Source organism: Phalacrocorax carbo, chromosome 8 (genome assembly GCF_963921805.1).
Source record: "Phalacrocorax carbo chromosome 8, bPhaCar2.1, whole genome shotgun sequence".
NCBI classification, from domain to species: domain Eukaryota; kingdom Metazoa; phylum Chordata; class Aves; order Suliformes; family Phalacrocoracidae; genus Phalacrocorax; species Phalacrocorax carbo.
In genome coordinates this window covers 18,309,286-18,321,802 of record NC_087520.1, presented here as the reverse complement: position 1 = coordinate 18,321,802, position 12,517 = coordinate 18,309,286, and the positions used below count along the sequence as shown (strand labels likewise).

Genomic DNA, 12,517 nt, shown 5'->3' with positions numbered 1-12,517 from the left:
AATTTTATTAAGATAAGAGGGGCCTGATGCTCTCCCACTCACCCTGGTGTAAATTAGGAGTTACTGCCTGGAATTGAGAAGATTTATTCTTGTGTAAGCATTTACGGGTGTAAATTGGGAAAGTCAAGCCTGACATGCGGTGATGTACCAAATTATATTACAGGATATTTAAATTCTGTCTCCCACTGTGAACAGCAGGATACCGTTTTTATCCTTCCTGTTGAATGCAGAATCACTTTTCCATTTATAAATTGGGCCTGAACAGAGTGCTCTCAGTATTGGCTGTTCCTCAGTTACTCCACATACAGAATGTATTAAGACACCTGTTCATCCTTGTAAGGCAAGCAACAAACAAACCAAAATACTTTCCTGTAAACAAATTGTACTGTGATTAGTGGAACTAATGAATCTTCACTGCCTGCAGATTTCTGTCCTTCATCCCTGATCCCCTCAGCAACCCTCCCACCAGAAGGATTACCAGTTTCTCTCTGCTCATGTTCTCTATGATCTTCCCCTTGTCCTTTTTCCCCTACAGTAATGCCAGTTCCTGTTTTCCTCCATCCTTTAAACCTTCCTACAAAACCTTCTGCAGGTTCCTCCTGCCCCCTGTAACCATCAACAGCACTTTTGCCTGGCCCTGGGTGATGCGGGTGCTGAGTGGCAGCTGGTCCACTTGCAAACAGTTGTTAGCCTCAGATTTCTCTTCTCAGAGGTGATGCTAATTTGAGTCTCTTGTTTTACTCTCTGACAGATTTTGCTGGAGCTCAGGGGAATTTAATATCTTCAAGACAACTGCCCTCTGATAAATTTCATAGAAATGCATCAATAGATATTAAAAGCATGTCTTTATTCCCTCTTCCTTGTTCCAGTGATTGGTCTGTCTTAGACTAATTTTGATTTGTTTTTGCTAAACTGCTGCTCTTTCTCCTCTCTTGTTCTCTCTTGTTTCACAAATCAAGTGCAGTGGTTACCACCCTTGTAATGAAATTATTAACTGGATAGAAAGCAAGCACAGATCAGGAAAGGAATGCTGAGCCGTTTTTAAGGGCATGGATGCAACTTCTATTAGTAAACTTCTAGATCTTGCACTTGAGGACAGTATGAAATGACAGCCTTTAAGCATACCAAGAAGAAAAGAGGAAGATGAATACTGAAAAACTACCTTCAAAAAAGAAAAAATAGCAGATCACACATTTACATCATATAAGTGATATAAATGATGTAAATAATGATGGAATGTATCAGGCTGGAAGGAAATTCTGAAGTCCTACCAGTTCCTCTTGCTTCCAGAGTCCCTCTGAAGTTCTTGTCTGGCTCCCTGCTCAAACGGGGGCAACCAGAGCAGGTTGCTCAGGACTGTGTCCACTTGGGTTTTGAGTATCTCCACAGATGGAGACACCACCACCTCTCTGGGCAACCCGTTCCGGTGCTGGAAAGCAGCATTTAACCGCAATGTCCTGTGTCTCAGTTTGTGCTCATTGCTTCTTGTCCTGCCAGTGGGCTCTTTTCAGTTACACCCTCCCTTTGGGTACACGTGCACATGGGCGAGATCTCCCCTGAGCCCTCTCTTCTTCAAGCTGAACGGTCCCAGCTCTCTCAGCCTGTCATATGCTGTATTACACAGAAGTGTGTGCAATGTACAAATGAATATAATTTGACCACCATAGTATTAAGGGGTAAATATCACAGATTAAAGATTCTTACCTGAGAAGGAACAGTTCTGAATAATAGCCTAGAGGTGAACATTTACTTTTCTGGTGAAAGCAGAAAAAGATGTAAAAGTCTGAGAGCTGAGCATCACTATGTGAGAATAAAAGTTGGATGACAGATTCTCCTCAAGATGGTTTCTTGAGGATTCTTTGCAAGTAGCATGATAATGTAGAAATTATTTAAAAAAACTTAAACCCAGCAGACATTCAGACAGAATTTGTTAGCCATAGCTACAGAAGGTACAATTCTGGTATATATATATTTTTTTTTCCCATCGTGGGATGAATGGTTAGCCATTATGTTTATAAACACTTTGTATATAATACTTTTTTATATCAGCAATATTTGCTTTGGATTACTGAACACCTAGGTGCAACTTGAGTATTCTTTTATAAACCAAGTATTTTTTCAAAAGGTTGTTTGAAATTCTGTACTCTGAAACGTAGATACTGTTATGTTTTCCAGAGGTTTACTGCCTAAAAGTTGACCTGCCTGTGTAGGTATAGATATTTGAGGTTACCATTTTCATTGTAAAGGGGAAACTGTTCAAACTTCTTGCCTGTTATTGTTTCAAGTTAGCAAAGCCAGGAGCTATCATTGTCTTTTTAGGCTCTGCTTTTATCAGTGGCTATGTATAGATTCCTTGTCTTAGCTTTTAATGCTTGAAAATCCTATCTAAGTGTATTTATGCTCACTTAGGTGCTATCCAGTATTTGGTATCCGAATGTCAATATTCTCAATCGAGGCCTTTAAGCTCGTTTGTTGCGTTGAGTCTTTTCTGTGTTTTGTAAAAATGAAAGCTTGCATCGTATTTTTTATCAATATATATTTAATGAAACCATGTGTGAGTTTTAAAGTTGTCCTGTTTGCTCAGTGCAGAGCACTGGCAATAGAAATAGCTGGGAGCAGAAGAATTACACTGTGCTTGGCAAGATGACTTTTTGCTTACTCTCACAGCACCAAATCTCCTGGTGAATATAAAGTTGTTTTCTCCATGCATTACTTTCCCAAAGGTGTCTTTAAAAAAGAAAAAAATACTTTTTTTTTCCTCAGTAAATATATTTTTTAAAAAATCTGAGATTTTTAGACTGTAATGGTTACCATGTAAATGTACCGAGCAGAAATTTTTTGCGGACGAATAAACCAGAGACAGTGAATCCTGCACAGGCAAAAAATGTACACGTGGCTCTTTAGGGACTAATGAAAAAAATGAAATTTTTTCCATTAACGAGGGACTACTGATAAGCCATGAGCATTTACACATATGCATGTTTTATTGCTGTGTTGTATCAAGGTCCTGCCTTGAGCCGTAAGCTAAGAAGTTGACAGGTATTGTAAGAGGTAAGGACCAGAAAAAATAAACAGAACCTACACAAAAAAAGGCAAATCTGCCTTTTAAACTACGGTCTGTAAAAGTAAGTTGGCTTCAGTCTTATGATAAATATTACCCTTACCTAAAAGGCAACTGGCAACTCGATTCTATTTGGTACTGCTTACTTTGAAATTATTTTGGAAGCAACATCCAATATATATGCCAGATTTTTTTAATCATTGTTGTGTTGTTTGGTTTTTAAATGAACTGTGAAGGCTCTTGCCTTTTCCACTTTCATAGCCAAGAGATGATAGGACTTGAAAATATGTAATATTAAAATATTTTATGATTTAGAAGTGCTGTATTTTTGTTTATGTATTTATGTACAGCATTCTGCAAAGGTAACTAGGTAAAAAAACCCCACACAATAAAAAGATCTATGAATTTCTCTAAACTGCTTAATGAAGCCTAATATAAAATCTGAATTTCAAATCACATTAGGGTTGTTGTATGCCCTAATTTCAGATGACAGTTCTGGCTTGCCACTCAGTTGGCCTTTTATTTTGTGTCACAAATTAACCAACCATGTAGTTTTATGTCACTGTTTTATTAGAGCAGCGCTATACTTAGAGATGGGGAAATTTCATTACAGTAGTTTTGTTAGAACACAATTCACATTCTGTGAGGAGGGGGAAATACAGGCAGTTTCAGGCCATAGTTAGGTATTTTTAATGTGGATAAACATAGAGGAGTGAAAAATTTCTTCCAGTTTCCACGCTTCCTAAGAATATGGTTTAGTGCAAAGTGCAGTTTATGCTCATTAGCAGCAATGTATCAGCATCAAGGTGCTACATTGCTTTTCAGCAGCGTTGCTGTTAATGGATGACTAATACTGTAGACAGTAGAGAACATATTTACAGGTGAAACAGTTCTTGAAAATATATGGTGTTTGTTACACTTTGTGAAATGGTGTCTGGTGTCTGTAATTGAAGAAAGATGATCTACTAAAATTGTGAAAGGACAGAAAGCAACTGTGAACTGTGTGGGGTTTTTCTGAATCTGCTGTTTGCTGAAGGGGGTTAGCACTTCATAATGCTTTTTTTTTGTTGTTCTGTGGCTTAATTCTGTGCCTCTAAGTCATACTATCCTGTGGTGCTGGGTAAATAAGGTAATGCATAGAGTTTGATGCACTGAATTAATGTTCTGGGATTGGATTAATAATCTGGGGAAAATGTACCTTCTTGTCATTTGCCTGTGCAAAAGGCATTAGCAAGATGAACTGGTAGGTATCAAGCCAAATAATTCTTTTCTGTCTCTGTCTAGAGGTAGAGAGACACTAGAAGGAATAATAAATAGAGTGTAGGCCATACTGGTTCACATCAATGGCCGTAAGTGGATACCTGGGGACAGTAAACGAGGCAGTCATAATTGAAATGCCACTTACTCTTTCCCAGGCTTTCAGCCCTTTTGGTCCTGGGACTTCCTGAGCTGGATGTAGTCTTGGCTTCTTGGGAAACCTCAGTGGGGTTCTCTTCTGTGGATCTTTCTTGCTTTGCTTAAATCCTTGTAAACCTGTGGCCTCACCAGCATCCTCCAGCAAATGCGCATTTGCTGTGTAACAAACCACCCTTTTTTAAGGAGGGGGGAAGTAAGAGAAATAAAAAAGAAAAAACCAAAACAAACTGTTCTGAACCAGACTACTGCTAGTTCTATTTGATGTCCCCTGGTTCTTGTACGGAAAGAGTCAGGAAGGTCGGGATAACATACCTTGCAGCTTTCACTGTGGTGCCTTTTCCTCTGAGTGGTATGATTTTGTCAAAGGGGAATATGTTAAGTGCATTCCACGCTGTTTGCTGTATTGCTGTTTTCAGTGCTGTTCACAGCGTGGGATGAGGAGGCTCTGCCCTGTGGCTTTGGGAGGGGAAGCATTCCCCCTAGCTGCCTAGGCAGGGGAAGGGAAGGTGATCGCTGCTGTGTTGCTCGTTCTATTCACATCCGATGAAAGCACACTGGGATTTTGACCACTTCATGTAAAGAGCTGTGAATCATGGCGTTCTGTTGTTGTGGTCTAGATGGTTTATAGGAATGCATACCTGTGCAGGATCAGGTAAATGACAGAGGCAGTTTTCAGGCTTTCATATGCATGTGCCTCCAGAAACTCAGTTTAGCTGCTTTTCGTATATAGAGTGTGATGTGTGTGTAACCCTTTGAAAAAAAATTATATATATGTTTATACACACACGCACTTATGTCTCTGAATGAGAGACAGACTCTCCTGGAGTAACTTTATTCATCCCTTTTAAAGAGACAATCTACTGGTTGTCGCAGTGTGCATGTAAATGATAACTCTTAGCCGAAGGCAGTGTTTGGGATTGCAGTTACTACTGATTTTTCATAAAATACTGTTGGAATAGTTCTTCGTTTATTGCAATGTTAAATTTGCTTATATCCACACCAATTTCACTTGTAGTTCTAGTGGTGCCTGATGATGGTGCTGTGAATGGTTGCAGAGCTTCCTTCATCCCACCAAAAGAATGTTTCTCCATGCGTGAAGCTCCTTCGGGCATAATGTGAAGAAGAAAAGACAAGGACTTGATTTGCAGGGTGTGTTATGATTCAAGGCTGCAGATCCATTTAGGTGTTGACCAGCCATCACCGTGTGCCAGCTGCTAGTAGCAGCACTAAATGGCTGATAGAGACAGGGCTTCTGCCTCCCCTGCTGAGGTTCCCTTCACTTTCGGATAGCCTTAGTTCCTTTCATCCTCAGGTGAGTTGTGCTTGGACTATAGGATTATCCACCTCTTCTGTTCCCTCTCCCCCTACCCTGATGGTTGCAGTTTCACCTAAGTAATTGTTGCTGTTTGAATCCAGTTACTGTGATGACCATCTTTGATGCTTTGTTGCAGATTTGAGTGTTAATTATATTCTGGCGTTTCCACTGTATGTTTTATTCTTTTCTCCATTTTATTTTATCCTTTGTAATTGGAAACTCTCAGTGTAAAGTAATGGTAAATACAGTCTTATATTTATTTTTACGCTTATAAGTGAAACCCCTGATTCATTTGCTCTGGTCATTATCTACTTGGCTGTTTATATCTGAATTGATATAATCCATTGGACTCAGCTGAGTCAGACTGCTAGTTGTTGTGGTTCTGTGTGCACATATATACATTAACACTTTGCACCCTTTAGTAATTGCTTAGGTTTATTCTGTCATCTGTACTCTGCAGTGACATTGATTAATGCTTTGCTTAGTTGAGCTACTTAAAAAGCAGAACTAAACCAAAACTAAATATCAAGAGGATAGTGGTTTTCTCGTTGGTTGGACAGATACAGGCTTTACTGAGCCACAGGCTGTGGTGGGCACAGCCCGGAATCTGTTTCTTGCTGGTCTGCACAGCACCAGAGTGCCTTTCATGAATCTTACTCAGACACTTTGCTTTCTCCTTCCAACTCTTTTTTCTTCCTCTTGAGAAACTAGTGAATTCTTCACAAGTGGTCTTTTCTTCACTCTCCAAATTATTGATAGATGTTTTGTGTTTACCTGATGCTTTTTTCAGTCCTTTGCTTTGTTTTATTTGCTAGCAAGAAGTATTACTTGTAGGTGTTAAGTACACACTGTACCTGTTCTTGAAAAATTGAATAAGCTTTCCTTTCAGATTTATCTTTTTAAATTCCCAGGAAAATGTTTGGTTTAGTTCTTTCTCCCCTAGAGTTTTTTGGGTCTTTTTCTTTCAGGTTCTTCTCATTGCAGTTTTAGGAACTTGTGATACCCTGGAACAGGACAGAATCTTTGAAGTTTGTTATGCAGGGGTTTGTAGTCTATCTAAAGCACTGTTTGTAACTAGATATAGACCATGGATAAATCACCCAGCAGTGGTGGTGAATGATTTTTTTCACTGAGCATAATTTTGTTTTATTAGTGTCAGTTCTCCTGATTTGTATGCTAGAAGAGGCTTCTTCCTGCAGGGATGGTACTACAGCTGTTGCTTGTTAAGCACCAATTTTTAGTGTTACTCCATTGTAGCATTTTTAATTTATCTGTGGAATCATGGCCTCTTTCGTGTTTTGGATGACCAGATTGTTTCACTTCAGCTTCTGCATTCTTTCTCCCTGCTCCTCTTGATACATATTTCAGTAGATATGTCACAAAGGCTGGTATATTTTTCATTTTTACTGCTTTTCTTTTTATTTGGATTAAGGTTGCTGTGTCTCTGAAGATGTGAGCAAAGTTACTTCTCTGGTGTATTGTGTTTTGTATTCTGCTATGATTCAGCTGCGATTTTCATTCTCTGCCTCTTGCAAGCAGTGCTGTTAGATTTCTGCCATGATCTTTTCTCTTACCGTCAAGGACTGCATTCCTGTTCTTGTTGACTTTGGTCAGTATTTCTCTTGAAAATTTAAACTCTTATCTTCAACTATTACTAATATTAATTAGAAAAACAGATTTTTTTTTTTAAGCCAGAGGTTTGTAAAGATGTCAGTTATGAAGTGGTACAGAACTTACTTGAGAAATCTGTAATTTCTTCTTTTTTGTAATTTCTTTTTTCTTTTTTGTTCTACAGCTGTAATATATTGAAAAAAATTTGTGTTTATAAATTCGTGGCTGTGAAGCTGCTATTATGATTATTATAATTATTATAATTATTAGTAGTATTATTTACAAAAAATTCAGTTAATTTCTATTTACTAATCTACCACTGTCATATCTGTTGCTGGCTAATAGGATGAAAAAATCACGTTTTTTCTTTCCAGTTTTGCCTAAAGCTCATAAACATAATTTTCATTATAGGTAGTGATGTTGGGAGGAGGAAGAAGGTATCTTGAAAGTTTTACTATCATTTGTCAAAGGTGTTAGGTTTTGATCAATATCACTTTCAGTAATTGGCATCCATGTTAAATAAAAAATTTTAAGTATTCCTTGATTTGTTGGAATGTTTGGTATTTTATAAAGTGTTGATTTCTTGAGGATGATAGTGCTATACATTGAATATAAAGTTTGCACTGTACATTCAAAGTAAGCTGACATAAAAGTACTAGATTTCTTAATTTTTTAAATGCTGTGTACTGTTTTTACTTAAAAGTAGGCTTTCTGAAAGCATCTATTGTCTTTATTGAAACATGGGCTATATTAGAGTACAATTATTCAAGCTGCCAAGAAAAAAAGGGGAGGGGGCGGAAAGTAGAGGATTCAAAGAATAGCAAAACTAAAATCTTTAGCTTGAATTTGTCCTGGCCTTTGGGTGAAGTTGCCTGATGATCTTTTCCTCAGGACACTTCCTTTATGCAGTACTTTGATCAGATGCTATGAACATATTAGTCTTGTGAACACAAGTATAGTGTCATTTTTAAGGTCACTGGTTTGGGGATTTTTTGCTGCTAGGGTGAAGTCAATAGAACAAAGAGCTCAGGAGGAGGGTCATAATCTTGTAATGTAAATTGTGTGTGTTCTCTTACGCTACAATTCCACCATCAGTCATCAGCACCTGATCAGGACATCCCTGTGTGCTCATTCCTGCCCCATGCACTCCCTACAGCCCCATGTGCTGGCATTATGTACTTACATGGCAAGGCACTGATCCAGGTTAAAGAACTGATGGAAACTATTTTAGTAAAGTGCCCCATCAGGTTCATTGAGTAACAGCATCAGCTCCTGTCCTGGCTCCGAGGAGGGGAGATGTTCCAAAACTAGAAGCCACTTGCTGAGGGAAGGAAGTAATTGCCTCTGGTAGCAGTATGGCCTCTTTTAGCCTGCACACAAAGATGATGACTGCTACTAATGTATTCACGTGGCTGCAGTGTTGAGGAGAGATGCAAGCTGGAATCTGTGTCCCGTAGCCTTCTGTATGGCGATAGATACCTGTATTAAACAGACCATGGCATAGCCAGTAAATGCTTACTTGTTCCTTATTTACTGGATACCTTCATTTATAAAAATGGTTATCATTCTCATCTTACAGCTGAAGTCGTTCTGAGCTGTCCTATAGCACACAAAGTGCTGTATAATGCTAAGTGCTATGAAAATTGGACACATGGTGTTAGTGGATGCTTCAAGTCTTCCTGTGCCAAGATCCCAGCCAATTAAATGGGAATAGTGACCTCTCAGGTGTGGTGAATGTCGAGTGGTTGGTGCTGCGTGACGCTGGGCGCTGTGGTGATGAGTTAGGGAGGCTGCCTGGCCTGGGGCTGCAGTTTCAAAAAGGAGCAGGAAATCTTTTAGTGATGCTCCGTGGGTACGTACCTTGCATGAAATGATCTAGTGACTTAAAAAAAAAAATAAATTAATACTAGACTACAATATAAAGTAGGTACTGACCAGGATGAAATATAAATTGGCTGTGTTAGGTAGATTTTGCAGTTCCTGGTCTTCTATACGCTTGCACCTGTGATGCTCCATTCTTATCATTACTCTGTGTGTAATCTGTAAGGTTCATCTAAGAAACAAGACTAATTAATCTTTAACAAGGGTGAGACATGCAACAGCATGAAGTGCGCTAATTCCTCTCTCAAAGTTTAAGTGCCTGACTGCAAGTAGATACCATCTCAGTAGTACTGGCAGGTTACTCTATAAGGATCAGATCTTGCAGTATATAGTAAATTTATGGATTTTTTTGTATCAATTACTCCAGTGGCACTTGAAGTAATTTTCAACCTTTCTTTACATTGAATTAACCCTCTTTGTACTGTTATTAGGTGCACTGTTACTGTAGTTACTAGCACTGTTGGTATTAGCTGAAATCTAAATGGCAGCATAGACAGTGGCCTAAGCATGCTAAGTGTTTGTACACGTGGGCACCCACTGGAATTTTTACATCTTTACACATGCCTCATTCTCACTGACATAGAGAAGGATTATGGAAGTGTGCAAACCCCACTGCAGTGGCGTGTCCTCACAGAGGCCCCTGCAGCCCCACTGCCAGCGCCTGGGTGTGGGCACCCCCATATAATTAACAGAACATAACTGGCAAAATTACCCTTTTTTACTTTTTTCAGTACATACTTAATTCTCATTTCTCTTCCTCACTGATTAATTGACTGTTTGATGACATTTCTGTCATAAAGTTGCAGTATGGCTGTGAAGCAAATAGGTACTGGGAAGGTATTCCCCTGTTCCTCCTGCTGCTTAGAAAATAATCATCTCTCATCATTAGATGCTGATCAATTAGGAGATAGAGTCAGACTCCAGAAATGCTTGGTGTCAGTGACAGGCTGTTCCATGGGACATGCCTTCTCTTTTGAGAAATAGTGTACTCTATTTTTATGTTGGTTGTGTAGTATTTGCAAAAATTATTTTTAAAGAAACTGGTATTATTTGTTGTTGTAAGAGGAGCCTGAAAGGAGCAACTCTATCCTGTCTATTTTTGCTTCTTTTCTTGCTTGGTTTCTGTTATTTGTAAATGCTGGTAGATGTATACAAATATTTCTCGCCTGTCCTCTTAGAGAAAGGCACGTGAAGGTAAAAAATTATATGTTAGGATTTAGAGAGACATTTCAGCTTGTCAGAATTCATTTTTAACCAGTCTTGGTAACAAGTAGCTTACTAAAAAACCCTGTAATGAAACATGGAACTTGTTTTTATTTTTGTTAGTTAATTAATTTACTACATGGATTTAGGGTGTTTTTTTGTGTTTTTTTTTTTTTTTTTTTTCCAGTTATGGCTAGACTGTTTTGTTTTTTGTTTTTGTTTTTCTTTGGACCTCTCGCATGTAAAACAGGCCAAAGGAGAAGCTGAAAACAGTAATTGGGGCTCTACTGCAGTTTTTTACAGTGTGAGAGGACAAAGAAAATCAAATGCTTTTAAATCTCCTGTGAGTTTGAAAAACTCTGTACTTACTTTAGGCTTCTTTCAAAGTCATTTTTGCATAATTTCTTGTCTCTTCCCTACAAATTGCTGCATGAGAAGCCATGATGCCAGCAGCGCAGTGGGAGTCAAATCAGAGCCAGTGTGTGCAGCTGGGTTCCAGGGAGTCCCTCCCTTGGCGGAGCGGTGGGTGGGGGGCCGGTGGGCTGCAGGGCACCTCCTGGTGAAGGGCTCGGCCGCGGCTCAGGCCTGAGCAGGGGTGCTGGGGGCTCCCATTATATTGGCTTTCAAAGTCAAAATACTGCTCAACTTTAGCTAGGAGTGGCCACGCGTGTCTTTCTGTTAAGCGATGGCTCCCCATAGTCAGGTTTAAAAGCCAGTATAAGATGGTCGGTCTTGAGGATTAAAATGCGATCCCACATGTCCAGTTGCCAGTTTTTGTGTGAGTCTGACTTGAGGCGGATTTTAGGTCTCCCAAATTACTTGCTGTTCTTTTTCTTGGTAGATTGTCAGTGTTTGTATCTCGGTGTAATCTGATGCTGCCCTTCTGAATGTTTCTGTTCCAAATTCAGCAGTTCCTGAAATAGTGGTATACAAATAGGGAGGGTATGAAAGAATTAGTAATTTTAAGCAAATAGAATTACCAAAGCGGGAGGTATGTAATAGAAGTGTAATTTGCATTGAGACATAGGTTGGTAGGACTGCATAAAAGAAAGTAAGCATAATAGTGAAAATAAGGAGATTATGAAAGTAAAGACTGCATTCCAACCCCTAATTAGTGAGGTTATCTGTATTTCAGCTTTCATACTTGTGAATTAAAAGCACTGACGGTTTTTTTTCACATTGATTCATATTCTTAGAAGATCTTATGCCATGATTCTGGCCTTAAAGATTTTACATGATACTAATGTACAATGTCTATCGAATTCTTTGTCTTATTTAAATAATTGATGCTTTATGGAAAGCTCTTGGCCTGAAATACAATTATGCCTATTCATTTCCAGGGAGATAGACCTCAGCAGTTAAGTAGTGCTAGTACATCAAGCTTCTTTTTTAACCAAAAATAAGTACCATTAATTTAAATTCAGTGAAAGCAATAGATAAAGCTGGCAGTGTTAAATACTCTCAACGTTAACAGAAAATTGCTTAAAAGTTGCATGTGTAACAGTGGAAAGCATTAGCTTGTCTTTATAGGTTTTTGTAGGTATTTATGAAATATTTGGCTCTACTGTTGATGGTTTGCTTGCCTGTGGTGATTTTGTATTTTTTTGAGCGGGTGGGTGTCAGCTGTTCGAATGTCTTCTGCAGCATGATCAATCACTTCTTTGCTCTTGTTTCTTATTGTTCAGTTTCATAATGCAAGGTGAAACCTATGTTTCTTCCAGGTCCTATGTTTTCTCCAAATAGCTATGGCTCTACCTGGATCATTTCACTGACCAGGTGAAAAATAAATCAATTGCTGAGGCTGTGGACATGTTAGGCAATTTCTCTTGTCCAAAAATACTTTTAAGGATAATGAAAATTCTGAAGAAAATGTGGGAACCAACAGGTAGTATAAAGCATTGCATACTGAGGGGAAAAAAATTGACAGAGGAAGCAAGAAGTGATCTGTGAAGTGGTGACATCTAGGAATACTTTAATTTAAACTTTCTGCAGTGAAGATTCCTGGAGGAGAAAATGTCTTGAACCAAAAG

General features: G+C 38.7%; 1 protein-coding gene across 2 annotated transcripts in view; it reads left to right on the top strand.

The window, feature by feature from the left end:
• The window catches only part of TENM2 (teneurin transmembrane protein 2), a 699,068-nt gene that overhangs the window by 55,886 nt on the left and 630,665 nt on the right, over positions 1 to 12,517 (top strand). The window lies entirely within an intron of this gene.